Source organism: Zootoca vivipara, chromosome 5 (assembly GCF_965207765.1).
Source record: "Zootoca vivipara chromosome 5, rZooViv2.hap1.1, whole genome shotgun sequence".
NCBI classification, from domain to species: Eukaryota; Metazoa; Chordata; class Lepidosauria; order Squamata; family Lacertidae; genus Zootoca; species Zootoca vivipara.
In genome coordinates, this window is record NC_142588.1 from 92436316 (window position 1) to 92452921 (window position 16606).

General features: G+C 47.4%; 1 long non-coding RNA gene across 1 annotated transcript in view; it reads right to left on the bottom strand.

Annotated features, from left to right (window-relative positions):
* Positions 1–4831: 4831 nt before the first annotated feature.
* LOC118093652 (uncharacterized) overlaps positions 4832–16606 on the bottom strand; it is a 34012-nt gene continuing 22237 nt past the window's right edge. The window contains exons 2-3 of the long non-coding RNA XR_015949932.1: positions 8403–10057; positions 4832–5118 (exon numbers count right to left, since the gene is read on the bottom strand). This is a non-coding gene — a long non-coding RNA (uncharacterized LOC118093652). The remainder of the gene's footprint in view (positions 5119–8402; positions 10058–16606) is intronic.

A 16606-nucleotide genomic window follows, 5' to 3' on the forward strand; every position in this document is an offset into this window, starting at 1 on the left:
ACATCAGAAGGCCGCCCTGTTTAGAAAAGTTTTTAATGTTTAATGCTGTATTGTGTTTTTAAACACATTCGATTGGGAGCTACCGAGAGTGGCTGGGGAAACCCAAATAAAAAAATTCCTTCAGTAGCACCTTAAAGACCAACTAAGTTTATATCTCTTTCCAGTCTGTTCCTGAAATTTCTCTGTAATAAAACAGCTGCTTTGAGATCTTGTATAGAATGTCCTGGGAGATTGAAGTGTTCTCCTACTGGTTTTTACAGAGAAATTTCAGGAACAGACTGGAAAGAGAAGTTGCTGAATTGGAAATCATTACCAAGCTTAAAACCATGGAAGCACCTGGGATGAATAGAGACATCTTAATGAGATTCTTATCTCATTATGCATGATCAAGCTTTCTTTAGCACCTCAGCCCAGGACTAATTGCAGCCATCAGCAGCCATTAACAGCCATCCACAGGTTTACCACTCCCATCAGCCTATCACCCATTCCCACCCACCCCCACCACCCTCTGTATATATAAGGGTCTGACACTTCTGTTTCCAGTGTATCTGAAGAAGTGTGCATGCACACGAAAGCTCATACCAAAATATAAACTTAGTTGGTCTTTAAGGTGCTACTGAAGGAATTTTTTTATTTTGCTTCGACTCAGACCAACACAGCTACCTACCTGTAACTAGAACTGGGGAAACCCAGTCAGATGGGTGGGGTATAAATAATAAATATATGATGATGATGATGATGATGATGATGAGTTGGACTCTGGCCATATCTACGCTATACATTTAAATCTCACAGTTTCCCTTCAAAGAATCCTGGGAACTGTACTTTGTAATGGGTGCCAGGAGCGCCTTGAAGGGTAAACTATCCCACGGTTTTGAAGCTATGTGCGTATGTGTCCTCTGATGCGCAGAAAGCCGTTTGGAACATGGCTGGAGTTGGGCGGCCCCTGGACTTAAATAAACCTGGGAGGGACGGCATGTTCCTCAACCTGAAAGGTGTGTGTTGTGTGTGAGAGAGAAATAAAACATACACACAAATGCACAGACCCCACAGGGCTGGACACTTTAGGCTTCACGGCTCTGGAGAGGAAGAACAACAGATGAAGCTGTTAACTAAAAGGCTTTGGCTCTCTTCCGCCTCCTCCCCTCGCCTTGGCCTGTGGAGGAATGAGCTGCTTGAGGGGTGTGTGTGTTGTGTTTTGTGTGCATTGTGCTTGCGCCGCTTCGGAGTGTGCTCAGCGTCGCAGGAGGAGCAATGGGCGCATCCTGCTGGCCGGACCATCTCTGGCCACTGCCCTCAGCTAAATTTGGCCGCCTTAGTTAAACCTCCTTTTCTCCTCCTCTTCCCAAGGCTCTGGGTTGCTAATTCTGCAAAGCCTACCCTTCTTATTGTGGGTTTTTAAAAATCTGTTTTAAATTCTCCCCGGAGGCTCCTTTGGCATTTGTTCCAGGGCAGCAAGTCTGTGGAGGGAGAGTGGCAAAAGAAGGGCTCTGGGGAAGAAAAAACTTGCACACAAGGAAGGGTGGGTTTTAATTTTCCCGCCACAGTTGTTTGTACAGTGGAACCTCGGTTTATGAACACCTCGGTTTACGAATTTTCGGTTTACGAACGCCGCGGACCCATCTGGAACGGATTAATTCACTTTCCATTACTTTCAAATTTCGAAATGGAAAATTTGAAAGTTTCGAAATGTCAAAATGATTGTAAAATTATTGAAATGCATAAAATTGAAAATCATAAATAAAAATTAAACAAAAAAGCCTCAATTTTGCCACACCTTCATTTGAAGCGGGGTTGTACTAACATTGTGTCTCCCAGGCAGCAGGTTGTGCAAATGTTTTCTTTTAGGATGTGGGGATGGTCAAAGGCTCCGAAAGGGAACCCTTGAACAACAGAATTATTTCTGTCCTGCTAGGGAGAAGGAGAAAATAGGGCAAAGAATTATCTAATTGTAGAGTCGGAAGGGATCCCCAAGTGTCATCCAATCCAACCTCCTGCAACCACCCTAAGCTAAAACAGGGTAGTCCTAATATTATTTTCCTTGGATTAAAGGATTCATTTTCCTTGGATTAAATTTTATTTTCCAATCCAACCCCCTGCAACCACCCTAAGCTAAAACAGGGTATTCCTAATTTTATTTTCCTTGGATTACTTTAATTACGTACTGGTGCACATTGTGTCACAGATCAGCCTTTTCCAACCTATGTCTTCCAGACTATAACTCCCATCAGCTCCTGCCAGCGCCAGGAAGGATGGGACTCGTAGTTCCAATCGCCTGAAGAGCACAAGGATGGAGAAGGCAGTTGTAGAGTAAGCAATGTAAGCAACAGCAACGAAAAGCAGACCCTGCCCCGAAGAGCCTACATGAGTAATGGAGAACCTTTGCCCCTCCAGATGTTGCTGAACTACAACTCCCATGATCCCTTGCAATTGGTTGTGCTTGGCTGTGGCTGAGCCTCCCTGCGGAGAGCTTTCCACAAAGGGGGAGCCACTGCAGAAAAGGCCCTGTTCTCGTGTTGCCACCCCCCGGACCTTTCGTGAAGGAGACACATGAAGAAGGGTCCCCAGTGATGATTCCAGGGTCTGGGTCAGTTTATATGGGGAGAGGCGGTCCTTGCGGTATTCCTGAGCTGTTTTTAGGCTTTATAGGTCAGAACTCAGCTCCTTGAATTGGGTCCGGAAACTAATTGGCAGTTTCCTATGTTTATAGAGGACAAGGGCTTCTGCACCTTTAGTAGCTGTGTAGAAGAAATTTTCAGCAAGTGTACCTTGCCCCTGTCCAGAATCCTGGGAACTGGAGCTGCCCTTTACCGAACTATAATTCCCAGCACTCTTAACAAACTACAGTTCCCAGGTATGAGCTTTCGTGTGCATGCACATTTCTTCAGATACACTTGAAACAGAAGAGTCAGACCCTTATGTATATACAGAGGGGGTGGGTGGGAATGGGTGATGGGCTGATAGGAGTGGTAAACCTGTTGATGGCTGTTAACGACTGCTGATGACTGCAATAGGTCCTGCGGGGAAACAGCAAGGGCTGAGGCACTAAAGAAAGCTTGATCATGCATAATGAGATAAGAATCCAATGTCTTTGTTCATCCCAAGTGGCTCCATGGTTTTAAGCTTGGTAATGAGTTCCAATTCAGCAACTTCTCTTTCCAGTCTGTTCCTGAAATTTCTCTGTAATAAAACAGCTGCTTTGAGATCTTGTATAGAATGTCCTGGGAGAGTGAAGTGTTCTCCTACTGGTTTCTCTGTCTTGTGGTTCTTGATGTCAGATTTATGTCCATTTATCCTTTGGCGTAGGGTTTGGCCTGTTTGTCCAATATAGAGAGCTGAAGGGCACTGTTGGCATTTGATGGCATACACAATGTTAGAAGATGAGCAATTAAATAGTCCTGAGATGGTATGTTGGATGTTGTTGGGGCCAGTAATGGTGTTGTCCGGGTGTATGTGGCAGCAAAGCTGGCATCTGGGTTTATTGCAGGCTCTGGTACCAGTGTCCATGTTAAGTCTGGTGGTTGTATTATTGTGGGTGAGGAGTTGTTTAAGATTGGGTGGCTGTCTGTAGGCAATGAAAGGTCTTCCTCCCAGAGCTTGAGAAAGGGGGCGCCTCAGCCCTTGCTTTCCCCCCGCAGGACCTATTGCAGTCACCAGCAGTCGTTAACAGCCATCAACAGGTTTACCACTCCTATCAGCCCATCACCCATTCCTACCCACCCCCACCACCCTCTGTATATACATAAGGGTCTGGCTCTTCTGTTTCAAGTGTATCTGAAGAAGTGTGCATGCACACGAAAGCTCATACCAAAATAAAAACTTAGTTGGTCTTTAAGGTGCTACTGGATGATTTTTTTTATTTTGCTTCGACTCAGACCAACACGGCTACCTACCTGTAACTACAGTTCCCAGGATTTTTGAGGTGTGTTTGTGTGTGCCTTAAATGTATGGTGTGCACTCAACCTGCTTTGTAATGCTGTTGAACAGTATTTTTAAAAATACTGTACTTGTTTTCTCATTCCATGTCAAGGTTTGCTGGACTGCGCAGAATTTGCTTCTAATTCTTGTGGTTTGCTTTTCTGTCTGTGCCTATTTGGACTCCCCTCAGGCTGTCTGTTGACCTTGGGAACTGGCTCCTCCAAGCCCGTTCACATACAGCATCAGATTACCAAATTCTGAGAAATGTTATAATGTGGGGTGAAAATGCAGATATCTGGGGCGGCGGTGGGGATTACACAAATATGAGGGAACCCCCTATTTATGTAAGGGGGGAGTTATTCAGGAGGGAGTACACCCTGTCTTGCTCACATTATTTAAAAGAATTAATAAGGTCCCTGTTTCTTTAATAAAGGAAGCCCTGCAATGTTATAATGGTGGAAAGGAGCGTATTTCAGGAGGTTTCGCTCTTTTTTAAATGTTGGAGAAGCTACAGGTGTAGAAATGTTCCCCTTTTCAGATTTAGAGCATATGACTGACACTTTTCGTTTAGGAACTACTCATTCCATATAAATAATCACTTGTGGGCCTACTCCAGCCCCTTTCAAAAAAGTGAAATAAAATTCTAGCAGCGTACATTGTTAAGAAAGAACTTCTTAACTTTTGGTTTGAGACAGGTTCTTCCGACAGAAACAGCAAATAGTTGCAGTTCCTCCTTCTCCAAGAAGTTCAGATATGTTACTTTGGGAAAGGTTGAACTACTAGGACATATTCACTCGGAAATAATTCTGCCTCTTGACTCTCTGAGATAATTGCCACTAATCTTCCCATTCTCTTGTAAAATCTGGCATAATTTGTTTTGGATCTTTAATAATAATAATAATAATAATAATAATAATAATAATAATAATAATATATTTATACCCTGCCCATCTGGCTGGGCTTCCCCAGCCACTCTGGGCGGCTCCCAACAAGTTCAGAAAATCAGATGAGGTGAGTTGACCTTTAAATGTGAATTGAATCAAACCCGCCCCGCCCCGCCCCCAAATCCTTGCTGAGAAAGAGCTCTGTTGAACTCCAAGGATTTCTTCAAGCCAAACAAAAGAGAAGTCATTGTTCCACTTGCTCTATTTTGCATGTATTCTTAAGTTTGATTCACTCGGTGCAGCAATCGGAGTCGGGCTGGAAAAAATGAGAGGAACCAAAAACGACAGATTACCGTGTTTCTCATATTTTAAGACATGTCTTATATTTTTTTTTTTCGAAGAAAATAAGCCTATGGCTTATTTTCGGGGGTGTCTAATTTTTTGCTGAGCCACGACTGAGCGGGAACCAGCAAAGGCAGCAGCCCGCCGCCGGCTTGGAGCTCGGCAACGTGCGCGCTGCTGCCTTTGCCAGCTCCCGCTCTGTTGGAGCTCGGCAAAGCGCCGCTGCTACGGTACCTTTGCCGGCTCGAGCTCCAAGCCGGCGGCGGGCTGCTGCTTCGCAGCTTCTCCTCCTCCTCCTTCTCCTCACTGCCGCCTTTTTCGGGCTCCAGCTCCTTCTTCCCCACAGGCTCCTCCGCGGAAGGCCCGTCCAGCAGCTCGGCCTCTGAGTCGCCGCTGCTGCTGCTGCCTCTTTCTCCTTCTCCTCCGCCGCCGCTGGGCTCTCCTCCTCCGGGCCCCTCGTCCTGGGCGGGAAGAGCGGTGGCGGGGTTCTCGGCGGCCGCCAGGCTCTCCTGGGTCTCCTGCCTTCCCGCTCGCCTCACACGCGCGGCACACGAACAGGCAAGGCGGCGCGCTGGGCCGAAAAGGGGGAGGGAGGGGGGAGGGTGAGCGCAGACGCGCGCGCAGGGGAGGCTCCCTCTCACCGGGCCATGTGCGCGAGAGCGGACCCGGCGGCGAGTCTCGCGAGAGGGGGCAGGGAAATTGAGCGGGACAGCAGCAGCCCGCCGCCGGCTTGGAGCTCGGCAAAGCGCGCACTGCTGCCTTTGCCGGGTCCTGCTCATGTCTTATTTTTGGGGTATGCCTTATATTTCGCAAGGTCTTGAAAATCCTGCCATGCCTTATTTTTTAGGGATGCCTTAAAATATGAGAAACACGGTAGTTCATCCCCAACTGCATTCAATTCAAGGAAAACTTTCCTGGGCCGAACTCTGGGAAACAGGAAAAACAAGGCCGTTCGTTGACAGACCTGCAAATTTGAAGGAAAGCCAAGCTATCCATAGTGCTGATTGTGGGAATGTTAGGGATGTGGATTAGGATATATTATTAGATAGATCCTATCCAAGCTTGTGTTAGCAAGCTTCCAATATCAGCAGAGTGACATTCCCCTTTTGTGCGCAGCAAAACGTGAGCGTTAGGTTTGTTAGAACCTCTGCAACAATATTATACTTCAATATTATACTTCCTGGCAAATCCCCTTTTTCCCTCTTAAAAGAAATACACGACACAATAGTATTAAAATAAGATAGAGTTTACTCACATGACATCCTGAGTTAACAGCGTAATCTCAGAAAGGCAGGCTTACATAGAAAAGTTACAAATATATACATCTGGAGTCTACTTAGTAAAGTGAGGCTCCATCTGGTCTCTCTCTTGGCAGCAGGCCGAGAGGGAGAACCATCCTAACTGGAGATTCTCTGGAGATATGTTCCCATTGAAGGAGAAATGGCTAAGAGAGAGAATGGCTGCTGGCTAGGGGCTTTTGTCTGCCAGCTAATCCATCTCATCTGCATATCTGGAAACAGGAACTGAGCTTAGTCAGGTGTCCCTCCAGGTGAGTTCCTCTTAGTGGACACTCTAGGAACTGTTGTGACTTGTCTGCCCCAGTGTTCCATCCCACACTGATTGGGTAGCCCGTGGATGTTGCCCCCCCAAACACCCAAAGCAATTTTGCACCTTAAAAATATTCTTCCTTTTTCTTTTTTTTAAAAAAAGGAGTAAGACAACAGACATACCTATGAACTGAGCATTATTATTATTTTATTTGAAAATGTCGAGAGCCTGCAAGGAGAAAGGGGACAAGGGGATGGGCCAGCATTTGAGAGGGTCAGGTCCACACTCCTCCCTTGCAAGCCAGGAGGATGCTGAGCTTGTGTTGCAACGGAGAGACACGCTGCGATCTCCCACTTCTCATTGCAGCTGCCTTCGCCAAGGGAGCTCTTATCTTTGCTTCTTGCAAAGTTGAAGGATGTTTGCACTGGGGGGGACAGGGACGGTAGTGTCAGGCACAAGAAGGATATAAGAATTTCCTATACAAAGCAGGCGGTTGTCGCCCCCACGGCTGCCTCCCCATCAAACAACACAGTCACAGGGAGGCAGCAGCAAGTGCCAGGTCTGTGGTTTGCCTCTTTGACACACACACACACACGGGTGTTTGTTCTATCTATTTCTCATGCCTTACACATGTCAGTTCAAGCCCAGGAGAGAAAACTTTAATTTTCATTAGGTATAAATTTTAGGAACACAGGAAGCTGCCGTATTATACCTGGCCAGACAATTGTCCACTACTGCCAGCTCTGACTGGCAGCCTTATTCTCCAGGGTCTTTCACATCACCTGATGCTACCTGATTCTTTTTTATTTATTTAAAGGAGCGCCTGGGGCATTCAGCACAAACAGCACTAACTACCCCTTTTTTGTTTTTTTTACAGGGGTGGGTAGACTTTCCATGATCTCTTTGGCACCAAAATTCTAGCCAGGACTGGGAATTTTCTCAGCCCTGCCTGGGCTTCTGACCAAGAGATGGCGGGGCATTGCAAAGAATCCTGTGTAATAATAAAATAAAATAATAATAATAATAATAATAATTTATTTATACCCCGCCCATCTGGCTGGGTTTCCCAGCCACTCTGGGCGGCTTCCAGCAGAAAAATAAAACACAGTAATCTATTAAACATTAAAAGCCTCCCTGAACAGGGCTGCCTTCAGATGTCTTCTAAAAGTCTGGTACAGTAGTTGTTTTCCTCTTTGACATCTGTTGGGAGGGCGTTCCACAGGGCAGGCGCCACCACCGAGAAGGCCCTCTGCCTAGTTCCCTGCAACTTGGCTTCTCGCAACGAGGGAACTGCCAGAAGGCCCTCGGTGCTGGACCTCAGTGTCCGGGCAGAATGATGGAGATGGAGACGCTCCTTCAGGTATACTGGACCGAGGCCATTTAGGGCTTTAAAAGGTCAGTACCAACACTTTGAATTGTGCTCGGAAATGTACTGGGAGCCAATGTAGATCTTTCAAGACCGGTGTTATGTGGTCTTGGCAGCCGCTCCCAGTCACCAGTCTAGCTGCCGCATTCTGGGTTAGTTGTAGTTTCCGGGTCACCTTCAAAGGTAGCCCCACGTAGAGCGCATTGCAGTAGTCCAAGCGGTAACTGAAACACTGGCATTTGTGCCGACGTGCGACCAAGAATTCTGTGCAGGTCTACAAGTTTGCATGCTCTTAACAACAGCAGATTGTGGCCTGCTTAAAATAAAGCGACAAATCACCTTACCCATGTTGTGCACTGGGTCTGTGGGCAGGTAGAGATTCCTTAATTCCGCCAGGCTTCTCTTAATTCCAAGTGCTTTGGCCCAGAACTATAGAAGAATAACAGAGAGAGGGCTGTCAGTGCAAAACCTCACCACCTGAGGAGGGGGAGAATACAAGACACCTGAGCTGCTCCCCAGCTGCTGTTGCCTTTTGTCCAAGTAAGTGCAGCCGCCGCTCAGCCTTTCAGAGCAATCCTTGTGAGTCACTGAAAACGCTTCAACAAATCCAGCTTGTGGGAATTAAAATGATCAGTTACGTCAGGGCGGGAGTCGCCAGAACGCTGCCTTTTCCCCGAAGGAGCACAGGCATGCCTTTTTCGCGCTTTGCAAAACTCCTGGAATCAGCACAGGGCTTTGGCGCCACGGCCCGTTCCCGACTCCCTCCTGCTGCTGCTGGTAAAGTGGCAAAACTGGAATGCAAGTTAAGGAGGTGCAGCCAGGGCTTGCCAACTCCTCACCCTTTGGCTGCGCTCCTGCGTGCGCTTAGCAGAGCACACAGAAATTAGGCAGGTGTCACTTCTAGCATGGCACTATGCCCTCCAACATTTCTCCAGTGAAAATAGGGACATCCTATTTAATAAAAGGGACGCGGGTGGCGCTGTGGTCTAAGCCACTCAGCCTAGGGTTTGCCGATCAGAAGATTGGAGGTTCGAATCCCCGCAACGGGGTGAGCTCCCGTTGTTCGGTCCCTGCTCCTGCCAACCCAGCAGTTTGAAGGCATGTCAAAGTGCAAGTAGATAAATAGGTACCGCTCCGGCGGGAAGGTAAATGGCGTTTCCATGCACTGCTTTGGTTTCGCCAGAAGCGGCTTAGTCATGCTGGTCACATGCCTTGGAAAAACTGTCTGCGGACAAACATCGGCTCCCTTGGGCAGTAAAGCGAGATGAGCGCTGCAACCCCAGAGTCGTTTGCGACTGGACTTAACCGTCAGGGGTCCTTTACCTTTTTATTTAGTAATAATATTTATATCCACCCATCAGACTGGGTTGCCCCAGCCACTCTGGGAGGCTTCCAACATATATAAAAACATAATAAAACATTAAACAAAACACTTCCCTATACAGAGCTGCCTTCAGATGTCTTCTAAAGATTGTTTAGTTGCTTATTTCCTTGGCTTGGGGGTCGCATAACTCCATACCCTCAACATTTCTCCGATTAAAATAGCGACACCCTAAGGGAAAGTGGGACATTCCAGGACCAAATCAGAAACTGGGACAGCTTTTGGAAACCTGGGACTGTCTCTGGAAAATAGGGACCCTCAGAGGGTTTGGAACTGCTGCCTCCTGCAATGTTTTGGCTGTGTTTGCAACCCTGAAGTGACCTCCCCGTGGTGCAAGCCTGGGCAGTGTGTCTGGAGGTCCTGGGCTGCCCATAGGACAGGACCCCCCTCTTGACCTCGCCGGTGTGATCCAAAACAAAGCGAAGCAAGGTGTTTAGCACTAGCTGGGCAGCAGGAGTGACCGGAAGGAAGCGTACAAGGCATCATCCAACCGTCTTATTCCGAATTTATGAAGGCTTGGACGAATCTTGAATCATTGATACATGCACAATACTTTAAGCGCTGTAATTCCACAGTGGAGCAACTGGATTTGACCAGGGAAGACTTCTGTCTGAAGCTCTAGAGGGGTGATTAATAATAATAATAATAATATATTATTTATACCCCACCCATCTGGCTGGGCTTACAACAGAAAAATAAAATAAAATAATCTATTAAACATTAAAAGCCTCCCTAAACAGGGCTGCCTTCAGTTGTCTTCTAAAAGTAAAATAATTGCTGATTGCCTTGACATCTGCTGGGAGGGCATTCCACAGGGTGGGTGCCACTACTGAGAAGGCCCTCTGTCTGGTTAGGCTAAGAAACGGCAACTGGTCCAAGGTTGCCCAGTAAGCTTCGTGGCTAAGTGGGAAATCGAACATTGGTTTCGCAGTCATAGTCCAACACTTCTAAAAATCTGGTACCAGTAGCTGTTTTTTTCTTTGACATCTGATGGGAGGGCGTTCCACAGGGCGGGCGCCACCACCGAGAAGGCCCTCTGCCTGGTTCCCTGTAACCTCACCTCTTGCAGTGAGGGAACCACCAGAAGGCCCTCGGCGCTGGACCTCAGTGTCCGGGCAGAACGATGGGGGTGGAGACGCTCCTTCAGGTCTACTGGACTGATGCCCCTGAGTTTATGGACAATACTAAACTGGGTTGACTTGGTATAAGGTAGGTTCTTCCCATGATCATAGAAATCAGAATTCCAGTGCAGAAATATGCAGTTGTGCCATACAGGGATCGAACCTGCGATCTTGGCATTATCAGCACCACACTCTAACCAACTGAGCTACAGAAGACACACAATCTATGTTATTAAGCAACACACATCAGGATTTTAAAATATTTTTTAAAATAACCCCAAACCAAAGCAATCCTAAACTGTCCTCACTGACTCAGGGTGAAAAAAGAACAGGACTACAGACTACAATTGCAGAAGGATGAGCAACTTTTTAAGTCTGGCAGTATCGGGCCTGTATAAATTCAGAAGGCGCGTTTTTTTTCTCTCTTTCTGGTGGACGGATGTAATTATGCAGAAAGCCTTGCTCACTGGATTCCTGCCAGTCACGCGGCTGTTAAAATCACAGGAGCCCTGCCAGTATAAAAAATTGGCAACCATGGCTTCCCTGGGTGGCTGGTATGTTGCCAACTGACCGTGGGTGGGAGGGACCTGGCCTGCTCTTGTGCCTTATGCAGCAATGTGATGTTCATAAGTAGCACATGAAGTTTTTAACGGCTAGGGATGGGCGAGGAATCAGTTCACTTTTAAAGGCAAATCTACCTTTCCCCACAGGTGGCGCTGTGGGTTAAACCACTGAGTGCCACAACCCCAGAGTCAGTCAGTTTACCTTTTTACCTTTCCCCAGATATATAATTTTTATTTCTTCATTTTATCACTCAGAAACTGCTCCTGATTTTCGCATATGCCTTTTCAGATAGTTTAAATGTTTCATCCTAGCATTTCTGATGCTTAACTTGGCATTTTATTTTATTTAGAAAATTTGAAAATCAATAATTAGGATTCTGAATTTTAAAAATCAATATTATGATTACTAATAAAGAAAGAATAATTATATGAAAGGGAATGAATTGTATGGTGAAATGTTCTGTAATTAATACAAAGGACCCATTTTACTCTCTTGTTGGCTCATTGTTGACTTTCTTTGATAGGCTAATTTAGCTGGCAAAGCTTATTTCCCAGATCTTCTGTACCTTTTCTTTCAACCGGAGAGGACTTTTTATTTTCCATAATTGCGCAATACTCAGGGCCGGCTCTACGTAGACCCCTGGTGGCGCAGGGCACCATGGCGCCGGCCCACCAGGAGGGCGCCGCAAGCTGCGCCCGCCCGCTAGCTGGCCGGTCCGCTGCGCAACTGCGCGCAGCGCCCACCTGCCCACTGCGCTGGGAAACGGGGCGGGAGGGCGCCGGAGAGATCGCACTGTGCCTGCCCGCCCGCCGCGCCCACCCGCCCACCGTGCTGGGAAACGGGGCGGAAGGGCGCCGGAGAGATCCGGCGCACCACGGCGCCAGGGGCGCTTAAGACGGCCCTGGCAATACTCTTGCTAATAAAGTAATCACAAGTTTTTGTTTCTCTCACTTTTGTTTTTAATAGGCAATGGAGTATACGGTAGTTAGGATTTCTTAGTATGTCATACACGAGATATCCTACACTGTTTGAAAAGTCTCTCCCCGTTTTTTTTTATTTTTAATTTCACACATTTCCAGAAACTGTGGATATAATCTGCTTTAAATTTCCATCCTGCATCTCCAACAAAATAATTTCAAATTCTTAGCCTAACCGTGTGCTTAGAAATGCACACAATAGTGGAAAGAATATACAAGAACGCACCACACTAGGGAAACACCGCTTTGCAAAAAAAATGTGTATGATCGCAATAAAATGCCGATGAATTTTCATGAGGATTAAATAAATAAACCCGCAAACTGATGTGGAAATCTGAAGAACTAAATTTAAGATTGCAAGAATGAGCACGGCTGCCAACCATGTATGAAGACAAGTCATTGCCCTATGGTAGACTAATACTGTCTACTTTGACTGGCAGCCACCCCACAAGGTGTGAGGGAAGGGATATTTTCCCAGTCCTGCTACCAATTGCATATACTCATTCAGGCAACACGGATCAAGATGGGGCAAAGTTCCGACTCGGTATAATACAGCTCCCCTTGTTCCTTCCTAGGTTCCTATCCTTTTGCTTGGGATCCCACCCCGGCAGCTGGAATTCAGAGCCTTAACTGCCTCGGACCCTGGAGCCAGTACCCAGCCGCCATGATGGGTAGCAACTGATAGCCTTATCTTCCACAAATACACCTAATCTCCCTTTAAAGCTGTCTTAAGTGAGCTGCTACTAGCATCTGTCTGTCTCGGGAGACAATGGAAGACTGTGCCTTCAGCAGAGGACCTTGAGGTCTCAGATTTCAGCAGCAGCCTGTGCAATGCCTTAAATTCATTCCCTCGCCTTTCATTCTACATCACAGTTGCAGCACCCACGAGGCTCTGTGCCCAGTTGTAACCAAACCTTAAATTCGCTTCTGGTGCATTTGGGTGTGAAATCAAACTTGGAGGGCCTATGTGGCCGCAGAGACTTGATACAGGAGAGAGATGTTTTGTTGCAGCCAGGGCAGACAAAGGCGTCCGGTTGTGCTGCTGCAGATGCACCAGGGCGGTTCTTCTCCCTGTGCCTCTCCCAGCGGTCATTCCTCCTCTGGTCACGGCTATGGCTGCACGACTTGAGTGTTTGTCTCCAGATGCTGCGGTCGTCTGCAAGGGTTGATGTTCATAGAATCAAAGAATCATAGAGTTGGAAGAGACTACAAGGGTCATCCAGTCCAACCCCCTGCCAAGCAGGAAACACCATCAAAGCATTCTTGACATATGCCTGTCAAGCCTCTGCTGAAAGACCTCCAAAGAAGGAGACTCCACCACACTCCTTGGTAGCAAATTCCACTGCCGAACAGCTCTTACTGTCAGGAAGTTCTTCCTAATGTTTAGGTGGAATCTTCTTTCTTGAAGTTTGAATCCATTGCTCCGTGTCCGCTTCTCTGGAGCAGCAGGAAACAATCTTTCTCCCTCCTCCATATGACATCCTTTCATATATTTGAACATGGCTCCCCATGTTGCCAACCTTCATGCCATGTTTGCAGATATCTTTGTAACACGGAGTTGGTCTGCCAACGGGCCTTTTGCCTGAAGCCAGCTCCCCCCAGAGCACGTCCTTGGGGATCCTGCCATCTTCCATCCTGTGGTCACGACCAAGCCAGTGTAGACGTCACCGAGATAGGATTGTTAAAGGGCTGGGAATGTGGGCTTGGGAGAGCGCATCTTTGTTTGAAACTGTCCTGCCATGTACAGCACATTCGGAAGACGTTAAGGTGTTGCTCCTGAAGAATGATGGCTGTGGCACAGCCTAGCCAAAGCAGACACCCTCCAGATGTACTGGATGAAATGAATAATAATAATAATAATAATTCCATTAATTCCCACCAGGCTGATGCCATTTGCTCTCCAAACCTGTGCTGGTCCCGGGGGTAACCCAAGCAGCGCAGTCCAGGTCCAGTCCAGAAGCTGATGGTTCCACAAGGAGCCAGTCCAACAGGGCCAAGGCAAGAAACCAGGTAAGGACAGGTACAGGATCACAGGCAGGATCTGGCATACTGCAATGTTGCTCCCGCAACCTGGGCGGGGTCCGACAGCCTTTTATCTTTGTCTGGGTAACGGCCAGTCCCGATCCCCCGGCGACTCACCTCCGTTTCGCCTGCAAGCGAGCACTCCTCCTGCGAGTACTCTCCTTCTCTCAGACCTTAATCTCTGCAGCTCGGGAGACGTCGGTAGACCCAGGGGCCACCTCAGCCCCTCCTGACCAACCTGGTAGTGGAGCAGCTGTAAACTGAAGGCAACGAGGTATTCCCCGCATCTGGAGCCAGGACAGGCTCAGGCCCCTGACTCGGCCCAGCTGGTGTTTGTTGCAGAGAGGAACCTGTGCAGACTGGGCCTCTTCAGAATCAGGCCCCAGGCTTGGTTCAGATGATGTCTGAGGCAAAAGATCCGGTGCGGACTGAGACTCCTCTGGTTCTGAGTCCAAGGCCATCACAAAACCATCCAACTGGAGGGCACTAGGCTGGAGAACGCTGTTCTCTCAAGTCACGCCAAACATCTCACCGAGGCATCCCCAAAGGTGACAAAGGCCTGGTGACGTCCCAAGGAGAAAGGCTAGGGAATGAGCTCGGCCACCTGAGCCCGCCTGTTCTCCGCGGCTGCTTTTACAACCCCTCCTTCCCCTTTCCTATCAACCCACCCAGGAGATGCAGAAACCTCCTTTGAAGAGGTTACCTAACATTCAATTATTTTTAATGAATATTCACGCCTTGAGGTCCTTGCGGGAACTGGAGGCCCCAGGGCTAGCACTCCAAGAAAAACAGGCAGAGATACACCTCCCCACATCCCTCGCCCTGAAATGTTTTCCACCGCGAGGGGGATTTCCACCCTTTCCCATAGCTGCCAAGTTATCCCTTTTTTAAGGGATTTTCCCTTATGCTGAATAGGCTTCCTCGCGAGAAAAGGGAAAACTTGGCAGCTATGCCCTTTCCCCCAGACCCAGATCTCTCTTATTCCCGTGACAAAGGCCCGCTTTGTCTCATTAAGGTCTGTGTGGCTTTAAAGCGTGACACGCCCTGCCACCTTCGGATCTGGCCTCTCTAACCGTCTCGACATGTTCGTATGACTCAAAGCCACATGCCCCGTCTTGCCTTAGCAGTAGGAGAGGGGAGAGGGGCAAAAGCTCATATGGAAAAGTTTTTCTTTCTTTCCCAAAGCCAGCTCTCAGCAGAAGAAGTGCTTGAACTCAATTTCTGCCATAAACTTGGAGACTTGAACCCAGCAAAAGGCCAAGGGTACAGCAGGGTGCGTAACCTTTCAGCTGGGTCTACTGTTTTCTATGCATGCACATGGACAAATGATTCAGAGCACTCCAAGGTCTTCCTTCCTAAAGGCTCAGCTTTGGAGCATGCAAACAATTCCTCCTCGCCGTTCTTCCCCTGTGCCTTCTCCAGAAGGACCCCGGGAGCCAATCCTCAGCGACTGATGAGCTCCAAGCAGCATAAAGGGTGAGAAGGCTCATTCTCAGTGGAGAAGAAGATCCTGTTTCTTGCTGATATTGCGTCTCTAAGTCACTGGAGTAGTTCTCGTGCGCTCGGCTAATGTCGGTCACATGGAAGGTCTCTTGTGAAGGAGAGGCCCCGTTTTATGTGAAGCAAGATGGCTGTGTTTTAGAATCCACTGTGAACACTGCTCAGGTGAATGGAGCGTTGGTGCGCTTCTTCTCTGATTGGAAGAAAGAGAACAAAAACTGCAGGAGAAGGTGCAAGCTGGAATCTCTCAAAGGAGGTGCAAGGCATGGCCTGAGATACAGAAGGCTGTGTGCTGAGCTCTGGAAAGACAGTTTGGAACTTAGAAGAAGAGAATGTAAGCCCATGGTTAGAGAAGAACGTGACTGCAGATATTATGTTTTCTTTTTTTAAAATTTATTTATTTATTTACAAATTTTAGTTATACTTTTCAGATATATACATTTCACTGATTTTACAATCATTTTGACATTTTAAAACTTGACTTCCTTTCCCCTCTTTCTGCTGTTCCTTAAATTCATTTTTATTATCTTCTACATACCCAAATTAACTTAACTTATTTATTTATTTCATATACAGTATACACACACACACACACACACACACACACATTTCTTCTTCTTCTTCTTCTTCTTCTTCTTCTTCTTCTTCTTCTTCTTCTTCTTCTTCTTCTTCTTCTTCTTCTTCGATCACTCATTGCCGAGTAAGATTGTCTTCCATAAACACGATTTTAACAATGGATCTGTAAGTGACTGTGGAGGCCAATTATAGATCCACACGTCCTTCCACAGTGGGGACATTGGTTTCCAGGCGGGAGTTGATCACGGTGTGGGTTTGCCAAGCGTGCCTTCCTCTTAGCATGTTTCTCCTTTGCATCCTGAGATCGAGTTTCTTCAAAGCCCATGACATCTTTGGTAAGGTCTGTTTTCCAACTGGAGCGCTCGCAGGCCAGTGTTTCCCAGTTGTCAGTGTTTTTATACTACATT